Source organism: Capricornis sumatraensis, chromosome 14, assembly GCF_032405125.1.
Source record: "Capricornis sumatraensis isolate serow.1 chromosome 14, serow.2, whole genome shotgun sequence".
Taxonomy (NCBI): Eukaryota; Metazoa; Chordata; class Mammalia; order Artiodactyla; family Bovidae; genus Capricornis; species Capricornis sumatraensis.
Genome location: NC_091082.1, coordinates 35953212 through 35976903, shown reverse-complemented (window position 1 = coordinate 35976903; position 23692 = coordinate 35953212). Strand labels below are relative to the sequence as shown.

At 47.9% G+C, this 23692-nt stretch overlaps 1 protein-coding gene across 1 annotated transcript in view; it reads left to right on the top strand.

Moving 5' to 3' along the window:
* Window positions 1-21009: 21009 nt before the first annotated feature.
* The window catches only part of LBR (lamin B receptor), a 28750-nt gene continuing 26067 nt past the window's right edge, over window positions 21010-23692 (top strand). The window contains exon 1 of the mRNA XM_068985877.1: window positions 21010-21063. The gene's annotated coding sequence lies outside the window, so the exon portion shown is untranslated. The remainder of the gene's footprint in view (window positions 21064-23692) is intronic.

Here is a 23692-nt window from a genome sequence, read left to right as displayed (position 1 = left end):
AGATCAGCCCTGGGATTTCTTTGGAAGGAATGATGCTAAAGCTGAAACTCCAGTACTTAGGCCACCTCAGGCGAAGAGTTGACTCATTGGAAAAGACTCTGATGCTGGGAGGGATTGGGGGCAGGAGGAGAAGGGGACGACCGAGGATGAGATGGCTGGATGGCATCACGGACTCAATGGATGTGAATCTGAGTGAACTCCGGGAGATGGTGATGGACAGAGAGGCCTGGCGTGCTGTGATTCATGGGGTCGCAAAGAGTCGGACATGACTGAGCGACTGAACTGAACTGAATGAGAGTGAACATTTGTTTGGAGGATTTGCTATATGTTAGGAGCTGTGCCAAGAGATTAGTGCATCACCCATTTTAATCTTTATAACAAGCCATATGAGGTAAGCGCTATCATTATCCCCATTTCACAGATGAGGAAATGAGGCATGGTCTTTTCCAAGGTCACATGCCTGCCAGGTGAGGATCTGGGAGTCTCAATACAGGAAACATGTCTCTGAAATTGATGTTTGGCACCTGAAAGCCCCTGTTCTCCTGGAATCCAGGCAGAGGGGAGCCCAGGCAGTGTGCAGATGCTGTAAGTGTCAGCACAGGATCTGGACTCTTGATGCTGAGAGGTACCGGCTCCAGGGTTTCCTAGTGGCGGCTGCAATTCTAGCGCCAGGCCCAGCACTGCCCCCATCCCCGAGAGGTGCCCCCATCCCCAAGAGGTGCCATTCAAAGAAGACTAAGAGGTCTGTTTACACTCCATCTGAGCTGCGCTTGTTTCCTTTCCTGGTCTCTCTTTTTTTTTGTCTTCTCTTCTCTCCAGAACATCTCCGGTAGGTGGGGACCAAGTAAAGGGAGTTTGAAGATTTCTGACAGGCACAGTCCTTAGACACTTAAAAAAAATTTTGAACAAAAGTTCCAAAAAAAAAAATACTGTTCTGCCTTAACAAAGGAGTCTGTCAGATGGGGATCTCCAGAAATTCACGAGGTTAACTTCCTCAACGCTGGGGCAGCTAAGTGGCAGGGGACTGGCTGCAAAGGGACACTACTCCAGGAAGGGAGACTTTGCTTTTTCCGCACCTGCTGTTCAAAGGGCATCTTGTTAAACCACCACTGTGTCTGTCCTTGTGAAGAAAGGGCAGCAAGTTGCACCCCCTGCCACCCCAGGGCAGTCTGTTCAGCATTTGGGGGGCACCTACTATGTGCCATACCCTTGCTCTAAGGCTAGGAAAACAGACAAACTCCCTGCTTTGCAGGATCAGTTCTAGCCCAGAAAAGCTGATGAATGTAAAAGGAGTGACCCCAGGGGAAAGGGCTCTGGAGAAAAGGACAGGAAATGTGTGGTGCTAGGGAACTGTCATTTTCAACAGAGTGGTCCAAACAGACCTCACTGGGAAGAAGACATTGGGGCAAGACCTGAAGGAGAGAAGGAGGGTGCCCAGCTGTGCTGGAGAATGTTCTAGCAGAAAAGACAGCATGTGCAAAGGCCCTGAGATGGAAGCCAACAGTGAGGAGGCCAGGGTGGCTGGAGCCAAGTGAGTGTGGGGTGTGTGGCAGGGGATGAGGCCAGTGGAGGGTGTGGGGGTGGCTTTGTGTGCCACTGTGAAAGAAGGGAAGCCACTGGAAGGTTTAAAACAGATCATTGACATGACCTCAAGTTTCAAGAAGAGAAAAATCAGTTGATGGCTGTGTGGAAGGCATCCCATGGGCAAAGGCAGATGCAGGGTACCAGTTAGGAGGCTGTTACAATAATTCAGGCAAGAGATGGTAGCAGGGAGGGTATCGATGGTCAGATTCTGGTGTGCAGCATTTCAGAGGTAAAGCTACCAGGATTTCCTGACAGGTTAGATGTTTCTCTTTGAACACGGAGTATAAAAGTATGAAAGAGCCTGGGATTAGATTTCAACAAGCCTGGCTCTAGTTCTGGCTCTGCCTTTTGTTAGCTGTGAGACAGGATAAGCAAACCAGCCCCTTAGATCCCAGCTTCCTTATTTGTAAAAAGGAAGTGAGAAATATCTGCCCCTTTACCGGTAGGGCAGGTCTTTTTTTTGAGAAGATCAAAGGAGAAACGTGGGTGACCTCTCACTGTAAGCTACAGAGTGCCATGAAGATAGAGAGGTCATTTATTCACCTGCTGTTGAGTTTCTGCAACAAACAAAACCAACCCTGATGATTAGTTTTCATGACTAATTTCTAGTTGCATTTCTCTCCATCAGTGGAGTTTCTTACCTGGGGGAGGGGCTGCCAGAGGGATCAGCCGCCTCTCTCTGCCTCGCCTCTGGGTGCTGGTATGCTGGGGTTGGGGACTGTCCCCTCCCTATAACCTGCCAGAGGTGCCACGGACAACCCTGTAGTCTGTGCCCTGTCTGAGGGCTCCCGCGTGAGATGTGGTGGGTACAGACATCCAGCCTGTGTGGGTCCTTCTTCAGACCTTGTACCCTGATGGGGGGCTGCATCTTCCCGGAATGTTCTTCATTTTATTTACTTTTTTTCTCGAATTTGCACAGGACAGCTGCTGCTGCTTTTAAGTTGCTTCAGTTGTGTTTGACTCTTTGTAACCCTCCATGTTCCAGGCTCCTCTGTCCATGGGATTCTTTAGGCAAAAATACTGGAGTGGGTTGCCCTCTTCCAGGGGATCTTCCCAATCGGGGATTGAACCTTCATCTCTCAGTTCTCCTGCATTGGCAGGCGGCGTCTTTACCACTAGCACCACCTGGGAAGTCCTGTGTAAGACAGAGGACCAGGCTACCTGAAAGAAAGTGAAGTCGCTCAGTCGTGTCCGACTCTTTGAGACCCCATGGACTGTAGCCCATCAGGCTCCTCCATCCATGGGATTTTCCAGGCAAGAGTACTGGAGTGGGGTGCCATTGCCTTCTCCAGGAGATTTTCCTGACCCAAGGATTGAACCCTGGTCTCCTGCATTGCAGGCAGATTCTTTAACAGTCTGAGCTACCAGGAAAGCTCCGCCCTTCCCTGGTAGGGACCAATAAAGTAATTTTCTTTTGTGTGTGTGTGTGTGTGTGTGTGTGTGTGTGTGTAGGTAAGCCACCTTTTTTCTTTTTACAATTTGCTGCAAAAGTCCTTATTGTACAGACAGTTCAGAGAGGGCCTCTGCCCATAGTGATGTCGCAGAGTGAGGTTATATGGGCCACTGTGACCTTCGCCTGATATAAAGCCCAAGGCTTTGGCTGGCACCACTGGTAAAGCTGGAGTTGCACTGGATAATGGTGAGGAATGAGAATAAGGATCAGGAGCTTGTCCTGCCTCAGGGGCGACTGGCAGGTTAGACGCAGGGACTGCCTCCTAGGATGCCTGGGGCTCCTCCTGGGCCATCAGCCTTCCCTGGGGCCTGGCTTGCACTCCCTGCCTCCCTAACTCACTCTCTCTGTGCTTTCTGCCCTCTTCCCACTTTTTCTACCCCTGCTGAAATCCTGCCAATCGCTCAAGGCCCACCTCGAATACTGCCTGCCCTTGTCACCCCACTGGCGTGTCCTCAGCCCATGAGCCCTCTCCCTGTGGCGGGGACAGCACTGCATAACCGGGAGGCCAGGCCCACTGCAGGCAGGAGGGCTGAGTCCTGGCTCAGCAGCCTTCCAACTGTGTCAACTTGGGCACGCCACTCCACCTCTTTGAATCTGACTGTCCTCATCGGTAAACTGTGAAGGATACTCTACCTTGAGAATATAGACAACGAAGGACCCGGATGCAAGGCCCCAGAAGGGTAACGAGATTCCTGGAAAGGCAGGGGGCAGGTAGAGAGTCCCAAGCCCCCTGCTCACAGAGCCCGTGCTCTAGCTTGGGAAGCAGCTGCGCGGGGATTCCCGCAGGCTCCTCCTCCCCTAGAGTCCTCTGTCGGCCGAGGGCAGGATGGAGACAGGCCCAGGTGAGAGGGGCATGCTGTGCCCCGAGCTGTACATGCTCTGCGCTCGGGCGCTTGCGCCCCACCTTCCCTTTTGCCTCCTGACCTCACTCAAGAGGGCAGATTCCACAGGGGACAAGGGAGGATTCTTCCTCATCCTGTGAGCTCAACTGGTGAGCCCAGCCCAGGAGGTGGCCTACAGGTGGCTCTGTAATTGGATTGAAAAAGTGGAGTGTTTTCCCTCCCTACCAAAAAATAAAAAAGCAATAAAGTGGAAGACGGAGGAGTAGAAGGAAGTTTGGGAGTAAGGAGTTTTAGCCACTAGACCACCGAGGAAGTCCTGGTGATGTTTTGAGTACTGGGTCGAAGCCCCATTGTTGTGGGTACTGTTTCGAATCCTTGGATAAGAAAGGAAAGGACAGACTGGCCAGTTGTGACTGCCTGCCGCTTCACCCTGGTGTGTGCTCAGGTCCAGACTAGCCCCTAATCTGAGGAGGGAGGGCAGGGCCAGACCAGAGGGCAGCAGACCAGGGAGGGGCAGTGGAGATGCCCCACAGCCCTAGGGAGACCCTGGGTCCTGGGAGGGCAGGGATTAGGGTCCCCCTGGAGGAAATGGCAACCCACTCCAGTATTCTTGCCTGGAGAATCCCATGGACAGAGGAGTCCAGGGGATCGCAAGGAGTTGGACACGACTGAAGCAACTTAGCACGCAAACACGGAGGCAGACTCAGTGGAGGAGGTGGGGAAAGAGGGTGATGAGGAATGAAGGAAAAGCAGAGAGGGCAGAGAGAGGAAAGGGGCCTCTCCCTGTTCTAAACACCAAGCCTAGTAGGATCCTTCCAAGTTCTGTTCCGGCCCCTCCGTTTAGGGGGCTGCTTGCAGGATGCCCTCCCACTACTCGCTGAGTCAGACTCGGACGTCCCCCTGTGGGCCCCACTGCCTCTCCCACTGCCCCTGCTGGCCCTTGCCTGGGGTGATGTCCTTAATGAGTCTCTGCAAGACCCCCAAGCCCCTTCTCCACGTCCTGGGGCGGGTGTACCCTTTGTTGTGGGCTGACCACCATGCCAGGCACTGTGCAGATGGGCCCCCACGCAGTGCCTCAGGGGTGCCAACTATATCATTTTCTTTCTGGCAACATTTTGGATCATTACAAGCGTCTTTGAAAAGCAACCTTTTAATTACAGGACGAATGCTGCCCATGGGAAGGGGCGTTTCCCAAGTGTTCCAGGAACAACTTGGCAGGAGGCACTTCCAAGGGAAGCACAGAGCAACCAGACAGACCCTGTGTCTGTCCAGACAGGAGCCTAGGCCCAAAGAGGGGCTCCCAGGGGAAGAGCAAGGGCCCCTGAGGCAAACGCCCCCTTGCTCACCAGTTCCCTTGCACCCAAACCTCCCCGCCCCCAAGGAAGTCCCTTTGGCCATAAGCCAAATGTTGGGAGGGCTTCCCAGGCGGCACTAGTGGTAAAGAACCCACCTGCCAATGAAGACCTAAGAGACGCGGTTTCAATCCCTGGGTTGGAAAGACCCTTTGGAGGAGGGCATGGCAACCCACTCTAGTACTCATGCCTGGAGAATCCCAGGGACAGAGGAGCCTGGCAGGCTACAGTCCATAGGGTCGCACAGAGTCAGACATGACTGAAGTGTCTGAGCACTCATGCTAAGACATGAGTTGGGAAACTCACGGGAACTAAAGGTTGGGAACTAGGGTCTCTGCAGACACAGTGCCTTCCCGTGTATCAGAATATTCCCTCCACTCCATACAAAATGGCACTGTCTTCCTGGAGCTCTGGGGCTGGTGTGTTTTGACATGTGCTAACCTAGCCATCCGGAGAAGGCAATGGCACCCCACTCCAGTACTCTTGCCTGGAAAATCCCATGGATGGAGGAGCCTGGAAGGCTGCAGTCCATGGGGTCGCTGAGGGTCGGACATGACTGAGCGACTTCAGTTTCACTTTTCACTTTCATGCATTGGAGAAGGAAATGGCAACCCACTCCAGTGTTCTTGCCTGGAGAATCCCAGGGACGGGGGAGCCTGGTGGGCTGCTGTCTATGGGGTTGCACAGAATCAGACATGACTGAAGTGACTTAGCAGCAGCAGCAGCAGCAGCAACCTAGCCATCAATGGTTTTTCTGCGTGTCTCAGGCCTGCCCCCCCGCTCCCCCCCAACCTCTTCTTTTTGTTTTCAGAAACCAAACAAAGCCAGGCAGGCCAAAACCAGGAGGGGGCTTCCGGGAAACATCTGGGGCTGCTGGGCAGACGTGAGCTGTGACCCTGGCTCACTGAAGAGCTCTGTGTTGCCTTCAGAGGCCAGCCCACTCCCAACCCCTGAGAACTCCACCTCCTGGGGTTTTCCCTGGGCTGGTTGATTCCCTGTCCTGGGAGTTGGGTGTTCATATTAATATCCCAAATGCTAATTAAGATCAAAATGACTCTGCCGTTCACCAGGGGGACAGAAGTCTGGACAGGTGACACAGCCTCTGCCAGCCCTCCATGGACAACAGCCTGTGAAAGCTTCTCACTGGGAACCATCAGCATCATAGTCTGCCTTGGGGGTGCGCTTGGAAACTAGTTAAAGGTGTATGATGAGAAACCTGGGAGGAACTCGGTTGACAGATGATACTCAGATGTTTCCTCGAACAAGCGTGGTAGAACCACTCCCAGTCTCCATTGTCTAGTCTCATCTACCTGCTGAGCAAGGTACTGCATGGGGGCAGGCAGAGGGCCCTAGGGAGGCTGTTTTCTCTCCCTCTTGATGGTCGCTGAGATTTTGGAAGCCAGTGAGGTTCACCCTGCCTGTGTCCTCAGAACGCTTTCAATGTGACTGTCATAGAGTATATCTCTTGTGGCTCCATCATGATGTCCCATTCCATCAAACTTCAGTGTTTTTGTCCTTAACTGGCATGTCCTCACTGAAACTCTGTGGTCTCTTCTCAAGCAATTTTCCAGCAACAAAGTTTTCCTGGCTAGCCTGTAAGCAGTACTTTTTAAACATTTGGGTGGGCACGGATCCAGGTGGCAATTTTCGACCATCTGTGAGACTACCTGACAGCTTTCCAAGATCAAGCAGATCCACAGGCTTAAACAGGCAGGTTGTGCCCTGAAATGCACGTGGGGAGGGGCTGGGGTACCCATGTTTCTTCATTCCTATCACCACTGCCCCATGTGCTTTTCATTCAAGTCAAACCATAGGGAGGACTTAGTTTTTACAGAAAAGCAAACTATTAAAAAAAAAATTGCATTCTTGTAAACACTCTTCTGACTGTGCTGTTCTGAGGACAGGGTTACATTTGGTGACTCTTTCCAAAGGTTTATGGTTTTACCAGCTGCCAGGACCTGGGTGCTTCTTGGGAGGATAAAGGTTGGCTCTGCTCCTAAGTTGCCGACAGTAAAGGCTTCACTTCGCTGCCAGCTTCAACCCATCAGCCTCCTCTAAGATAAGCTTCCGGATTTTCATGTTGCAACGCACTCTAAACCACAGAGGTTATGACTTCTCTGTTTCTTCTTTCCTGAACCACCAGGCAGGGCAGCAAGCCCTGCCCACTTCCTGCTCACGTGTTGGGTCTGCAATGACCTTTTACTCCAGGATGTGAAGTCAAAAGCAAGCCCCGAACAATAGCCAGGCGACTCTGTGAGGCGGACACTCCAGCCTGGGCACCGACTCAGGATTGCCTTAACTTCAGAACAAACTGCAATTAGTTATGTAACAAATCCCAGCCAGTCTCACAAACTCCAGACTTTAGGAATGCAATATGGATTAGCTCTATGCTTAGGCATAAAGATGTTGATCTTCTATCTCTTGCATTTTTTTTTTTCTCCTGGGGGTGTAGCTGAGGCTCCCAGGGGAGCTGTAAGAGAAGGAACTTCGGATAGAAGCAGACAAGGAGAGTTTGAAGGCTGGGTTTTTGTGACATCAGATAGCCCTGCAGGGGGCTGGGTGTTTGTTGTTACAGAGAGCACAGCCTAAAGAGACAGCTGCGCCAAACAGCAGGCAACTGATTGCGTGTGTTCAGCGCACTGTGCACAGCCCTTTTTGTTGTTTAGCTGCTAAGTTGTGTCTCACTCTTCGGGACCCCGTGGACTGACTGTAGACCTCCAGGCTCCTCTGTCTATGGGATTTCCCAGGCAAGAGTACTGGAGTGGGTTGCCATTTCCTTCTCCAGGGGATCTTCCCATCTCAGGGATCGGACCCAAATTTCCTGCACTGGCAGGTGGATTCTTTACCCCTGAGCCACCAAGGAAGCCCATGCACAGCTCCAGTTGCCAGCAAACGGGGCAGATAACGAGACCACACGACACGTCCTAGCTTTCCTGGTGCCTGCAGTCCATGAGCCGCCACCCGCACATCAAGCCACCACCCCCACTGGGTATAGAATTACTGGTTTTGAGGGGTGGAACAGACCACCAAGGACATCTTGTTTCCTGTCCCAAATCTCTGGAAACCAGTTGGGATTTCGGCCGCTCTTGGCTGGCCTCTCTTGGCCGCTCATAAGTCACCATGGGCTCCAAGTTAGACAGCCTTTGTCTCTCCTCCCAGCTGTGCCACTCACTCCCTGTGCCAACCTGGCAAGCCAGTTAGCCCCTTTTCTAGTTTCTTCACCTGCAATATGGGTATACCACTTCCCCCTTCACAGGATTTTTGGAAGGATTAATAGAGCTATCTGCACAAAAGATCCTGGCGCCTCGCAGAGTTTTAATGAGTGTTAGGTAGATCTCGTACATATCTCTGTAGTCCCAGACATTGGCTGGCCTGTGGTGAGCTGCTGCATTTCTGTGTGCAGGACAGAGGGTGGGTCCAAGCACTGACCTAACTCCACACATTTCCTCATCCTTTTCTTGCCTCCCGTATGTCCTTTAAATTAACCTTGCCAGGATATACAACTCCCACCCCGACTGCTGAACACATCTGTGGGTGACCTTGCCCTCAGCTAGCATTCTGTCACCTTCCTCCCCTCATGCAATGAGGGTACTGCATGCTAAGGGGCCACACCCCTGAATGGTGACTTGGGCAGACCCCGAGAGTCTGGAAACTCTCTGAGCTGGTAGGACCATATCACTATAGCAACCACAGAGAAAATGTAGTGGTACATTCTCTGTTCTTCTCTTTCTATCCTACCCTTTTTTGTTCCAAGTGTGTGTGTGTGTTTTCATCCACTTTTGTTTATCCATTCAAAAAACCATGGACCTGTACCATGGCTAGGACGCAAAGACCACTAAGATGATGAAACAGTGCCCATCCTCAGTTTGGAGTTAGAGGTCAGCAAACACATCATGCTGAGTGACATGTGATGAAACCAGTTACGAGTGAAGGACATGTCGCATTAAGTTTTTGTTAGCTAAGACAAGCCCTTCTGCTGGCTGCGCTGGGTCACATCTCCACCTGACTGCCCTCCATCTATACTTGACAGCCCTCCGAGGGCTCTGGCCAGTCTAGGCTGGAGACTGTCTGCAGTGCTTCCCCAAATATCTTTACAAAAAAACCATTTTATTATTTATTTACTCAGTTAATTTTTGGCTACACTGGGCCTTCATGGCTGCAAGAGGGCTTTCTCTAGTTGCAGCGAGTGGGGGCTGTCCTCTAGTTGCGGTGCCCGGGCTTCTCACTGCAGTGACTTCTCTTGTTGTGGGGCACAGGCTCCAGGGGGCACAGGCTCCAGGGAGTACAGGCTCTAGTAGTTGTAGTGCGCACCTACAGCTTGCCCCAAGGCAAGTGGAATTTCCCCAGATCAGAGAGTGAACCCATGTCCCCTGCACTGGCAGGCGGGTTCTTAACCACTGGACCATCAGGGAAGTCCCCAAGAGCATCTTGACGGAGCGCCCTTTCCTCTACCTTGGGGCCAAGATGGAATCTTCAGGCCCTGGTCATGCTGGAGTGATTCTCATGTGATTTAAGCCTTTTTTGTTCTTCCTATTTAGAGACTTCAAACAGGCAACAAAGGGAGTCAGAGATTTTTTAATTCTCTCTGAAGTCCTTAAGTGCATAACAAGTCGAAACCTTCCCAGCCCCTTTGCTTTTGGTTTCATCTGTCTGTGGCGACAAGGTTCTAGAAGGCTTCCTAGACTGTGCACCGCCTGCCCATGCCAGGAATGGCACAGACAATCCAGACTTCCGTCTTGAAGGTGCCCCTGGCAGCCCATCAACTTCTAGCTGCCTTTGAAACAGCTTCTGCTCCAGCCTCTTGGTTTGCGGATTATAACTTGACCTCTTCTTGGAAGAAATAGAAGCAGAATTCTCTGCCACAGCTGGTTGAGGCAGAGCCAGTAGAGGGAGCTCAGGAATGTCATTAATTATTAACTAAGGGTATCCAGAATTTCTAACATATGGCACATGGACAACAGGAGCGAACACTGAAAATAATCCAAATCTTACCGACAAGGAGTGAAACTTGTCATGGGGAACACTCCTGAGCCTGTGGCCAGATGAACAAAGTTCACGGCGCCGTGGGCATCGGCGGCCACGTGACTTTCAGGAGTGCTCAGTTGGATTGCTGAACCTGGGAAGTGCCATGCCCCAGGCGAGCACTTTCCTCAGTGGACGCCAAACTGTGGGTAAGATCTCAAAGGCACTGGTGTGAATTCAGCGAGTATTCCTTGCAAAATCTACCTAAAGGTGGAAGACATGGCAGCTGCTATGGAAAACTGTATGGAGGTTCCTGAAAAAATTTAACACAGAATTACCATATGATCCAGTAATTTTACTTCTGGATATGTGTATGTGCGCTAAGTCGCTTCAGTCATGTCTGACTCTTTGTGACCCCATGGACGGTAGCCCACCAGGATCCTCTGTCCGTGGGCTTCTCCAGGCAAAATACTGGAGTGGGTTGCCATGCCCTCCTCCAGGGATCTTCCTGAACTGAGGATCAAATGCATGTCTCTTAAGCCTCCTGCATTGGCGGGCGGGTTCTTTACCACTAGTACCACCTGGGAATCCCAAAACTTAAAGTAGGAAGCCGTATACTTCTATACCCAAATTCAGAGCAGAAATATTCACAATAGCCAAAAGATGGAAGCAACTCAGGAGTCCATTGATGAGTGAATGGGTAAACAAAGTATGGTGAAGTGAAAGTGAAGTTGCTCAGTCGTGTCCAACTCTTTGCGACCCCATGGACTGTAGCCTACCAGGCTCTGAGGAGCCTCTCAGTCCATGGAATTTTCCAGGCAAGAGTACTGGAGTGGGTTTCCATTTCCTTCTCCAGGGGATCTTCCCAACCCAGGGATTGAACCCGGGTCTCCCGCACTGCAGGCAGATGCTTTACCATCTGAGCCACCAGGGAAGCCTAAGGAAGTAAAGTATGGTATATACATACAATGGAAAATCATTCAATCTTAAAAAGGTAACCAATTCTGACATATGCTGTAATGTGGATGAGCCCAAGGACATTATTCTAAGTGAAATAAGCCAGTCACAAAAGGACATATACTTTGTGAATCCAATTATATGAGGTATATAGAATAGACAAATTAATGGAGACAGAAAGCAGAATGATGGTTGCAGGGACTGGAGGCGCGGGATAATTATTTAATGGGTACAGTTTCCATCTGAAAGATGAAAAAAAGTTCTGGAGACTGAGAGAGTTAACTTAGGCACGTTGATAAGGAGTCCAAGCCTAAGGCCCCTTTAAAGAAAGTGAAGTCACTCAGTCGTGTCCGACTTTTTGTGACCCCATGGACTATAGCCTACCAGGCTCCTCCCTCTGTGGGATTCTCCAGGCAAGAGTACTGGAGTGGGTTGCCATTTCCTTCTGCAGGGGATCTTCCCGACCCAGGGATCGAACCCTGGTCTCCTGCATTCCAGGCAGACACTTTAACCTCTGAGCCACCAGGGAAGTCAAGGCCCCTTTAAGGAGGAGGTAAACATTCCTTCTTTTGGCTTAGACAACTAGGCCTTGTAGGCAGCAGTATCTCTTATTCAAGGACATACGTTTTTTTGAGCTTTGAATGAATGTTATGGGAGAAGGCCTGGGTAAAACTTGCACAGCCTTGAGTTTTGGATTAACCTGTTCCTTCTGGCTAATCTTGTGCTGATGTCATCCCTGGATGTGTGTTACGGGAAAGGGTCTGGGTGAAATTCTCACAGCCTTGAGGTATTTTTTATCTATTCTCAGCAGCTAGTCAAGAAGTGAAGTGAAGTGAAGTGAAGTCGCTCAGCCGTGTCCGACTTTTTGTGACCCCATAGGCGGTAGCCTACCAGGCTCCTCTGTCCATGGGGTTTTCCAGGCAACAGTACTAGACTGGATTGCCATTTCCTTCTCCAGGGGATCTTCCCAACCCAGGGCTCGAACCCAGGTCTCCCGCATTGTAGACAGATGCTTTACCTTCTGAGCCACCAGGGAAGTCAAGAAGTATATAAGGCTTAATCTAGTGAGGTGGATACTCTCCTTCTTCCTTCTGATGTCTATGCCAGAAGCTTTTTCTGTCACTTTCACTTTAAATAAAAGCACAGAGTGACTGAGACTGTCTTCAGTCCTAGAGTTAAATCTTTTTCAGAGACCATGAATACGGCAGCACCGTTCACCATAAGTTATCAAGCTGAACGGTGATGATGGGTGTACAGTCATGTGAAGCCACTTAGTACCATTGAACCGCACACTTAAAAATGGTTAAGAGGAAACATTTTATGTTATATGCATTTTACCACAATTAGAAAAAGAAGCAAAAAGCGGTAGTATTTACAAATATTACTGATTATTATTAGTGAGCAAAGGATTTTCAAAGTAACTGGCAGAATTTATATTGCCCTTTTGGATGTAATAAGAAATAAGAATTCCCTCATTTGACTATGACTGTGAACATTAAGAAGGGCATCCCATTAAATTCGTGGTCAGCACTCTGGGACTCTTTCACAGGCATATACGTTGTCTAGTAGGCATATGGGAAGCAAAAGCATGTTTAAAACTCAGACCATTAAGAAAAGTGAGTATAAAGGGATCTGAGTAGCCTGCCTTGGCCAGTGGGAGGTGATTCCCAGAAAAATGGGAGCATCTCCACTCTGTTCAGAATGAGTGTCTTGGCCTTGACTTATCGAAGGGCCAGGAGAATGAACACAAAGAACATCACAGAAAGTAAAACAGGAAAAAGAAGTGGAAATTAAAATAAAAAGAGCTGTATATTTGTAGAAATGACATTTTTGATGGGTGCTGCTACAGTGCTATTTGGAAGATTAATGCTATAGGAGGGCTTCCCTTGTGGCTCAGCTGGTAAACAATCCGCCTACAATGTGGGAGACCTGGGTTTGAACCCTGGGTTGGGGAGATCCCCTGGAGAGGGGAAAGGCTATCCACTCCAGTATTCTGGCCTGGAGAAATCCAAGGGGTCACAAAGAGTCAGACTGGACTGAATGACTTTCACTTCCGCTTCCAATGCTATGGGAAGGCTTATAATCTTGTACTTTTTTTACTTTACAAATGGGATGATTCTGAAAGGTAAACCTTTCTTTTTTACATTACATAGACAAAAGGTTATATTACTGAGATTTCAGAAATCTAAGTTTGTAAAAACTATACTCATATAGGCAAAAATGGCATTTTCTTTCACAATGTGACTTACCCTGGAGAAAATTCAGAGTTCAGAGTACCATGACTTACTTTGCTACATAGAGGTGGTTGTCTCTGTGATCATAGTCTCTTGTATCAGACATAAATAAGCAAAGAAATGTCTTAAGTAACTTAGTATGATTATGCATTTTTTTTCTGCCAAACTACTCATGTTAAATAATATTTAGAGTTCTTGAATGGCTATTCAGGCTGTCTCTGCACAATCTGCAAATACATCTATGTTGCAATTATATTTCATCCATTTTTTAAATGTGGACCATTTTTAAAGTCTTTATTGAACTTGTTACAACATTACTTCTGTTTTATGTTTTGATTTTTTTTGTGGTGGTGGTGAGGCTTGAGGCATGTGGGATCTTAGCTCCCCCACCCGGAATTAAACCTGCACCCAACACATTGGAAGGTGAAGTCTTAACCACTGAACCACCAGGGAAGTTCCCTGTTTTAATAGACATAATAGTTAGATATATAATTAGTCATTTATACAGATGTGTGTTCTGAATAAAATAATACACTATTGTACTTCAGACAGGCTTTAGGTTGTACAATCAATAGGATGCACTTGCTCAAGAAAAATGAAGAAATTTAAAATAATTCTGCAAATCTGATTTTAAACATTCATCTCAAGTATTTTATATCATCTCCCTCAAACTTAAAAAAAAAAAATTTACTTATCAGTATTTATTTGGCCGTGGAGGGTGTCTAGTTGTGGTACAGGAGCTCTAGAGTGGGTGGGTGGTCTTAGTTGCCCTGTGGGCATGTGGGTGGGATCTAGTTCCCCAACCAGGGATGGAACCCACATCCCCTGCATTGGGAGGCTGATTCTTACCCACAGGAATACCAGGGAAGTCCCCCTTAAACATGTTTTAAGCAGATTTAATTGTGCTGGCTGTGTGCTGTGCTTAGTCCTCAGCCACGCCTGACTCTTTGTGACCCCATGGACTGTAGCCCACCAGGCTCCTCTGTCCATGGGATTCTCCAGGCAAGAATACTGGAGTGGGTAGCCACTCCCTTCTCCAGGGGATCTTTCCGATCCAGGGATCGAACCTGGGTCTCCTGCATTGCAGGAGTACAATGAGTACACTGATACTTAAAAAAATAGAAAAGAAAAAAAATTTACAGGGGAAAAGTGAATCTTCTAAAACAGCCTCAAGGGGGGAAAGGCATTGAGGCAAACCTGCAGAATTAGGGCATAGGAATCGAGAGCTGAGGAGGAAAGGATTAAAGGTGGAGGCGAGGGCCAGTTTGCATGCCAGGTGTGCTCAGAGGCACACAGTTACAAAGGTTCTGTGTCTTCAAAAGGTAGACAAAAAGCCCATGAGCTGTATTGTGATCAGCCTGGGAAGCCTCCAGCTGATTCGACAGTGGGGGCAGGTAGCAATTAGAAGTTAATGGCCAGGAGAACCAGGAGACTGCCCCAGAAACCAGGGGGGCTCAGGCAGAAGAAAGGGCAGATGCTTTGGAATCTTTAGATCTGGGTTAGAATTTTCACTCCAGCACTTATTTCCTGGATGTGCCTTGGCATGTTTGTCGACCTGAGTCAATTTTTTATCCTAAAGATGGGCATAATGATAACTATTTCATTGAATTGATTTGAGTCATAAATAAGATAAGGAGGGGACTTCCCTGATGGTCCAATGGTTAACAATCTGCCTTACAATACAGGGGACTCCAGTTTGATCCCTGGTCAGGGAACTAATATCCCACATGCTGTGGAGCTACTGAGCCCACACACTACAACTAGAGAGAGTCCGTTCACCACAGTGAAAGATCTGTATGATGCAATGAAAATCCCATGTGCTGTAACTAAGACCCAAGGCAGACAAATTAAAAAAAAAAAAAAAGGATAAGGAATAGAAGTGCTCTCCACACTCCAAGTTCTCATTAGACATTAGTCCCCTCTCCATCATATCCCTTTCTCCACCACCCAGATGCCAACTGCAGATGCCCCCCACTTTTCCTAAATGGTGTGGAGCAGCTTTAGTGATAGGGTCTGAGCAATCTCTAAAGAGAAGTGCAAGTGCTGGACATTAGCGTTGATGAGCTCAGGCTTAGTTTGGCCAGTAGTGAAGCAACGTGGCAATTACATATAACATGAACAAGTACACTCTGTCCCACACTGGGGCCCCCAGTCTGCCCCAGACAGACTCTGGGTGGGAGGTGGGGGTGGAAGGCTGCCCTCAGGGATTTGCAGTTTAGCCACTGTGCCAACACAAACCATGTGTCTGGGTTATGTCGAAACCCCATGTGAAGCATCCAATAGGTTCTTAATAGAAACATATTCTGGATTAAGTTGGATAAGGGCTCAGAGATTGAGACAAGGGCAGAGGGAAGAATGGTCAGCAGAGTGAGTACTGGTGGCTGGGGGCAAGGGAGACATGGAGAGGAGGGCAGTCGAGTTGTGCTTCTAAGGCAGAAAGCTCTCTTATCTACCCTGCTTAATGGGAACAGTTAGTGCCAGTGAAAGCTCCATTGCCTCTTTCCTTAACGCAGCCTCAGAAGAATCTCAGTTACTAGCCCAAGAGGGAGAAAATTTACTTAGTCTAGCTTTTGGAGAAACGAGATGACACAGTTTCCTAATTAGCTAACCAGTCATTTCTTTAATGGGGTGAGACACAAAGAGAAATAAAATATGATTCCTGCCTTTCAGGATGTCCATCACACAGTAAGGCAGTGACAGGCATATGTGGGCAGTGCCACGGGGGCAGAGAGATGGGGAAAGCTTTGCTGAGGATGAGCAAGAAGGCCATTCTTGGAAAAAGGGAGAAGGCATTCAAGCAATGTGACCAAAGCCCCATCAGAAATTTTGTAGAAATGGAGGGTGAAGTGGGTGGGAAAGTTCAGATAGGCATAAAAAGGAACAGAGGGAGCCCATCTTGGGGCAAAGATCTATGAGAGCAAGACTTTCTGAAGTATGAACATTTTCCTGCAGAAAAATAATTCAGGACCCCCAACACACCCATGTAAGTTTTATGCTAATTTTAAAAGTTATTAATCAGCAAATGTTAAAAACAAAATGTTTAAATAATAATTACTTTCTGAACAAAGGATCTTTAAGTTTTAAGATTAAATCTGGGACCTCCCTAATGGTCCAGTGGCTAAGACTCTGTGCTCCGATGCAGAGGGCCCGGGTTCTACTGCGAGTCAAGGAACTAGATCCCACGTGCTGCAACTAACAGTTCAAATGCAGCAACTAAGGATCTCACGTGCTGCGATGACGATCAAAGATCCTGCGTGTGGCGACCAAGACCTGGTACAGCCAAACAAGTAATTAAATGTTAAAAAAATCAAATCCAGTGAGTGGGTTAGATTTTTCGCTTAGAATAGTATAGGCCAAAAGACTGAGGATACAGCAGTCTTATATTTAATAAACTAGCACTACAGGAGGAGTCAAAGGATTAGATACTTAGACAAAAAACAAAAGTGCATTAAAAATGTATTGACACCTATGCTATTGAAAACACCAGTTAATCTATACTATGAAAGTGAAAGTGTTAGTTGCTCGGCTATGTCTGCCTCTTTGCAACCCCATGGACTGTAGCCTGCCAGGCTCCTCTGTCCATGGGATTCTCCAGGCAAGAATACTGGAGTGGGTTGCCATTCTCTTCTCCAGGGGATCTTTCCAACCCAAGGATTGAACCTGTGTCTCCTGCATTGCAGGTGAGTTCTCTATTGTCTGAGCCACGAAGGAAGCCAATCTGTGCTAAAGGAGGATTCAAAGGACTTAGATACTTAGATAAAAAACAACAAAGGCATCAAAAAGGTATTGACACATATGCTATTGAAAACACCCGTTAATCCATTTACAATTGATTAAAAGTGCTGACCATGAACTTGAAATAAAGCCGTAATAAGAGTTGTTGGCTGCTATACCTCCCAATATGTACTAGGTTGGTATGAAAGTAATGGCAGTTTTGGATCGTGAATTTTAAATCATTATAACTAGGCTTAAACACATCTTTGTTATTCAAAATAGGAATCATTACAATCAACACATTTTTGCCAACAAGAAATAAGTTTATTTCTGTAGCATAAAAAATACATACTTTGGGATTTGATGAACTCTCAGAAAAAGCATTTTCTGCCTCCTGCTGGTTGTGGGAGCATTTTCTCTGCAAAAAGCTGTCAAGATTCTTGAAGAAGCGATAGTAAGTTGGCAAGAGGTCAGGCGAATATGGCAGATGAACAAGGTAAAACTCCGTAGCACAGTTCATTCAATTTTTGAAGCACTGGTTGTGCAACTTGCGATTGGACATTGCCATCGAGAACTGGGCCCATTCTGTTGACCAATGCCAGTTGCAGGCATCTTGTGGATTTGCCGAGCATACTTCAGATGTAATGGTTTCACTGGGATTCAGAAATCTGTAGTGGATAAAACCGGTAGCAGACCACCAAACAGTGACCCTGACCACTTTTTGGTGCAAGTTTGGCTCTGGAACTTCTCAATCCAGCCACTGAACTGGTTGTCGCCAGCTGTTGTATAAAATCCACTTTCATCGAAGGTCACAATTAGAAGGAGAAATGGTTTGCTGTTGTTGTGTAGAATAAGATGACACTTCAAAATGACAACTTTTTTGATTTTTGGTCAGCTCATGAGGCACCCACTTAATGAGCTTTCTTCCCTTTCCAATTTACTTCAAATGCCAAATGACTGTAGAATGGTCAAGGTTAAGTTCTTTGGCAACTTCTTGTGTAGTTGTAACAGGATCAGCTTCAGTGATCCTCTCATTTGGTCACTGTCAACTTCTGATGGCTGGCCACTGAGCTGCTCATCTTCAAGACTCTCATTTCCTTTGTAAAATTTCTTGAACCACTACTGCGCTGTACATTTGTTAGCAGTTCCTGAGCCAAATGCATTGCTGATGTTGAGAGTTTTCTCTGCTGCTTTACAACCCATTTTGAATTCAAACAAGAAAATCGCTTGAGTTTGCTTTTTGTCTAACATTATTTCCCTAGCCTAAAATAAACATAAATGAATTGCAAGTAATGTCATTAGCAAAGAAGCATAAAGCAAGAATTGTGGATAAAAATGATGTATAACATAACCACATTTAAGAATGTCTTCCAATATCAATCAGCAAAGTTCAACAATGCAAAACCACAATTACTTTTGCACCAACTTAATATAATTGGATTTAATCCTTACAATCACCTTGTAGAACAGGTACACTTATTATCCCCATTTTACAGATGAGGAAATCAAGCCTTTGAGAACTGGCTGGGAGAGGACTGAAAGTGAGTGTTAGAACTGAAATTCACACTGACTCACAGGGCCCAGTGATGTCTTAAGGGTCAAGTGAAATGAAGATAAAAAAAGTCCTTAGAGCAGCAGGAGGCAGAGGACAGAACTTAATAAATAAAACTAGTTACTATGATTATTATACCAACTCCTGCCTCTTCTTTTCTTTCTTACTAGCCTTACCTCTTTTAAATTCTTCCACTGAAGCTGAGGATAGCAGTATACTTGAGTCCATGCACTGAAAGTCTCTCCTTCTGGCCTCTGATAGTTAAATATTTAAAAAAGTGGGGGGCTAAGTAAGTGTTGCAAATACACATAAATGTAAGTTCTTCAAATAAAAATGAAAGAAAAAATCGTGTCAAGACCAACCTAATTATTTCATCACAGTAATCACGAACTCCATAGCTATGTGAATACAAGCCAATCAGGTCAAACAACATTGGTAAAAATGTGTTTTTATGAGACAGCTCTTGGGATTCTTTTATGAAAGGCTTTTTGCAGCTCACAGTGCATAAGAGTTTGTTATGAACAGTACCAAATGAGTCCAGCTGTACTTCATGCCATGGGAAATTGTACCTAGACCTATATCCTGAAAGACATGTGTCAGACCTGATACCCCAGACCCTCTGGGAAGCAGAGCCAAATAATGGGCACATTAGAAGACATCACATTTCTTGTATTTCACATCTAAGCCTTCCTGGCCCCGCGTATGTCTTTTGGCTGCTTTAGTGGCAGTGCTGATTGGCTTTTCTTCTCCACTACTCAGTGGGAACAAGGACTGTGCCTCTTAGCTACTGGTTATGCTTTAATCTATTTTTTTTTCTTGGTTGAGCCTTTCATTTGGGAAGTTAGTTCCCGGATCAGGGATCGAATCCATACCCCTTGCATAGGGAGCTTGGAGTCTACCATTAAACTGCCGGGAGATACCAGTGCCAAGATACGGCTCTTCAAGTGACTTTATATATTCTGAAAATCCACAGCTGGCTTACGGTGGATGACAAATGTCTGAGAACTAAACTGGGAAATTCACCACTCATTCAACACTGGATGTGGAAGACAGAGAAAGTTCAATATGTTATTTGTTTTTTACTTTTTTGTAGTTGTAAACCTGGGTGTTTTGTAGTTGTAACTGAGAAAATGAGCAGTCTTGCACCGGAAGCTGGGCTATAAATGGTAAAGTCCACTTATTATAATTTAGTGGACAGTGCTCCCAAAATAGAAATTCACTTAAATTTACATAGTAAGTTAGATTAACCTAGTAGTTGGGTTAAAAAATACTTTGATTAAAACCACACTGCAAAATGGGGAACCTCAGTGGACTGCTTTAAACTCTTGACCTCAGAGGAAGGAAACCAACTAACCAATAATGATAACTCGGAGAGAAAAAAAAAAAAAAGGTTTAGGATCCATAACAGATTCGTCGTCAACAGTGTAATGATTCAGCATTCGGAGGCCAAGTAAAACAAGACTTGCGGGTGTGCAGGTCAAGTGGTATCTCAGCGTACACGGACAGAATTTTCTGTGCGACACCGCACATTGGTGAGTATCTTTTACTGGTATCTCTGCAGGACCTCCCCGTAATGTTGATTCTCCTCCTTACATCAGCAGTCCTAGAAACGATGTGAGCTGTAGGGAACCCGTGGACATTTTTTTCTTACCAACCCCCACAACCACCCAATGGCCCCACTGCCCCCACTGTCCCCAAGCTACCGTCCAGGTCAGTTTCTACCGAGATGCAGCCATTGCCAAGACAAAGGAGTCCCAGATTGCCTTCGGAGCCACTGCTTGTCCGCAAGATTTCCAGAGGCTTTTTTTTTTTTTTAAACACAGTAAGGAGAGCACTAATAGTGTTTCAGCAAGAAGTACTTTCGGCCTCCGAAAGTTGATCTTTAGTGATCGTTATGCAAATTTATTTTCTTTACAGCTTTTTACGATCTCTTTTGCCAAACTACTTCACACACCAATTTCCCTGCTGTGTATCGCCAGGCAACTGTGGCGCGAATGCTGGGAGGGAAAGGGTGGGGAGAGCGAGCAGTCCGTGGGTCTGGCGGCTGAGATAAGGCCGGGGGAAACACAGCCTTCTTGGGCTGAGCCAGGATCTAATACTCCGAAATCTGCCATCCGCAGTACTGGTCAGGCTGCTGGGTGGGGCGGGGCGGGGCGGACGCGCCACGTCTCGTGACGAATCGACAGCTCTGGGCATGATTCAAAAGGCCGAGAAGCCAATAGGAACCCTGGGAAGGCTGACCAGAGGGGCGGGGCGAGGGGAGGGCGGGGTCGGGGAGGCGCGCGCCCGGGCCGCGGGACCGCGGAGCGCGAGAGCGCGAAAGCGGGCAGTGTCGCGCGCGCGGAACCGCCGCCGGGTTGCTGCTCCGCGACTCTCCCGAAGTCGTTCGTGTTCCCGCAGGATCACCGAGCAGGTGAGCTCCCGAAACCCCGCCCCGCTCCCCGCAGCGCGGTCTCCAAGGGATCTGGGGGAGGCCCGCTGGGAGGGTTCGGCGGATGGGCAGGGGTCCCGGGGCGCCTGGCGTGGAGCGGCGGCTTCGCCTTCCCCTCCTCCGGGTCGGTCCGGGCGGCTGCTGGCGAGGCTTGAAGTGCGCCCGGCCCGGCCAGCTGCGGAAATGAAGCTATGGTTTTAAATTGCCGACGTTTCCCTCCATTTTGGACGCGCCGCGTCGGAGTAAAATGATGTTGTCTGGGGAGGATGTGTGGGTGGGTGATCCACCCCGGTGCCTTTGTCCCCGCCCTGCAACATCGGCCCTCCCAAGACTGCTCCGAGCGCCTTTTTGACAGATTAGCCTGGTGGCTTGGCGGGCCCAGCTCTTGGGTAGGCAGAACAGGCGCGGCAGCCTGGCGGACGGGGAAGTGGGGTTGGCAAGTTGACTTTAATTGTCGGTGGTTGTCACTGCCCTGGAGGGTCGTGGCCGTCTCTGGCGATTTCCAAGGCTGGTTGCATGCATTGGATTCCCCCGCCCGGTGTTTCTCCGCACTCAAAAAACGGGCAGGTTTGCGTGCTCCTGCTAAAGCTCTATCTTCCCCCCCCCCCTTCTTTTTAATATAGCTTTTTAAGGCTTAAAAAAAATAAGTGCCTGACTGCAAAGGGCCTGGTTCCAGGTGGTTCACCAAAATAATTACGCGGTCTGATCGGGAATCAGGCTGTTGATACTCAGAATGAGCCAGTAGATACATTGGACAGCGCGTGGACGATTCAAGGGTTCAACCTGGAGCAAGTGAACTTGCTCACCTGATGTGTGGAGGAGCCTGCACCCGGCTGGACCCCAGCTAGACCCATGCTTCTGGTCCCAGCCCTCAGGGACCTTGCAAATAAACACGTGCACATCTGTAAAGACACCGTGGTAACTGCCATGGAGAAAAGGATGGGTGTGTGTGCACTAATTTAGATCGAGCACCAAGTCCAATTTAAGTTTGGTTTCTGAGAGCTGTCTAGAGAGGAGGGGAAAGAGTGAGTACGAGGGAAATTATTGCTCCTTCGGTTATTTATTTTGCTTAGGACGATAGGGGGGCCATTCTGCCTGTGCAGCTAGGAAGATGGCAGTTTGTTCTGCACCCTGCGGCAGGGGCAGGAACTAGGCCAGGGGTTCCTGTTTGGGTTTTGCCCGGTAGGCCAGCCTTGGGTGCAGGTGTTGAAGAGGGAAGCTGTGAGACTTCATTTACTCTTCCCTTTCTTTGCCATGTTTAGACTGATTTGGGAAAGTGAAGAAAGATGACCGAAGATGTGATCAGCCGGGAATAGCACATTCTGTTGTGCTGATAAACAGTAACATATTGGAGCCGAAATGTGTAAGGATTCCAGTGCCAACTGAAGCTGAAGTTAGCAAGCATGTGGCTTAATAGGGAAAAGCCTGAGGGTCCCCATGTTTCCACTGCTAATGGGGGGATGCAGTCATTGTGTTCAGTAAACAGAATCTTTCTTTGCAGACATACTTGGCTAAAACCTCCCTTCTGAGGGAGGCCTATCTTTTGATTTTTCTAGGCAATGGCAACACACTCTAGTCAGTACTGTTGTCTGGAAAACCCCATGGATGGAGGAGCCTGGCAGGCTGCAGTCCATGGGGTCGCTAAGAGTCGGAGACGACTGAGCGACTTCACTTTCACTTTTTACTTTCCTGCATTGGAGAAGGAAATGGCAACCCACTCCAGTGTTCTTGTCTGGAGAATCCCAGGGATGGCGGAGCCCGGGGGGCTGCCGTCTATGGGGTTGCACAGAGTAGGACATGACCGATGTGACTTAGCAGCAACAGCAGCAGCAGGTGATGGTACGGTGACTGCATAAAAATGTCCTGGGGCTTTTCTGTCCTACCTGCCTTGTAACTCCTGCAGGGTTAGGATGTGATGCACTGTGCAATACTCGTGCAAAGTGGAGGTGTACCATCATAATGGTGGTGGTTTCATCTTTTGGAACATTTGTGTATGAGATAGAGGTCTCCTGAGAAGAATGCTGGTTTGTCCCTTTTTTTTCCCCCTTTTTTCAACCACCATATGAAAGATTGCTATTCCTAATTCTTTTTTTTAAGTTGAGTTTAGAGACCTAACAGATATCCACGAGATATCTTAATTTGTTTAACCCCAAATATTTGATTGATAACAGAAAAACCTCTTTGGCATTGACCTATGACCAGTATTGGATAGATACTGTGTATGTGGTATCTGTGCAATAAAATTTCTGAAAGGGACAGAATCTGCTCAAGGGATTTTCTCTGGTGGTAAAGATCCTGCCTGCCAATGCAGGAGACATAAGAGAGCTGGGTTTGAGCCCCGGGTCGGGAAGATCCCCTGGAGAAGGGCATGGCAACCCACTCCAATCTTCTTGCCTGGAGAATCCCATGGATAGAGTCAGGCTACAGTCCATGGGTCGCACAGAGTTGGACATTACTGAAGCGACTTAGCACACACACAGTCAGCCCTTAATTCCTGAGGGACTGTGTTTCAAAAGTTTATGAAGAGTTATTTGAAACTTGAATGACATCTTCATGTAGAAAGATGTAATTGCCTCTGCCAACCCTGGTCAACTGACATCAGAGAACTAGT